Source organism: Nestor notabilis, unplaced genomic scaffold (assembly GCF_000696875.1).
Source record: "Nestor notabilis isolate BGI_N333 unplaced genomic scaffold, ASM69687v1 scaffold2122, whole genome shotgun sequence".
Lineage (NCBI taxonomy): Eukaryota > Metazoa > Chordata > Aves > Psittaciformes > Psittacidae > Nestor > Nestor notabilis.
The window spans coordinates 111437-112337 of NW_009916769.1; positions in this window are offsets into that span (position 1 = coordinate 111437).

Genomic DNA, 901 nt, shown 5'->3' on the forward strand with positions numbered 1-901 from the left:
TATAACAAAATACCTGCAAAAACACCCTCTGAATCACAGCCACTCACAAATTTGGTACCACAGTCCTACCTGGAACACAGGCCTGCCTCTACCAAAGACCTAACCTTTGCTAATGCCAAGGGAAACCTTTTATAGCTACACACTTCCTTTCCCCACGCCCTCTGGGGATGAGATTAGTTAGAAGCAGGTGCTTCATTAGCTGATGCAGCTCGTTTGCCTGGTGCCTCCCTCCTTGTGCAGGAGGATGCTGAGGGATCAAGTCGAAGGGGGAGAGGCAGGTGGGGAATAGGGAACACCTGGCCTTAGAAACACCAGTTTCATATATCTGTGACATTAAATCCTTTGATCTGTGTTCTTCATATCTCTGCAGGATCACCTCCACTACTGGCACAAGGTCAGATGGAGAGTTTACTCTTTTTTCTTCTCTATTTATTTCATAAGCTTCCCTACATACAGTTAAGCTTAAGGCACCATTTATTTCTCTGTACAACTCCCCAGGTCCTGGTGACTATACCAAAGTGTATCCTGCCAATACCTCAACCTAATCTTGCCACAGGTAGAAGTTGAGGAACTGTTTGACACATCAGATGATGCATTTTTTGCCCACACCAGCAAGCATCACAGATAACCAAGTGACAGAGAAGAACATACATATGTTGTTTCCTATTGCTTTCCTCATCTTTTATTTCTAAAGTTTTCTTTTGGAAGAAGGAAGACATTTATCCAAGGTTTGGCTGTTGGGTTGTTTATTCAATTAGAGAGAAATTACATGTTGATAAGGACCATGTTTTGAGCATGGATGGGATCACACAGTGATTGCGATCTGCTCTGGAAGCCACTGGAGCTCTGAAGCCCCTATAGACACCTTGTGATGGGTGAGTAAGAAGCATAAATAAGAGAA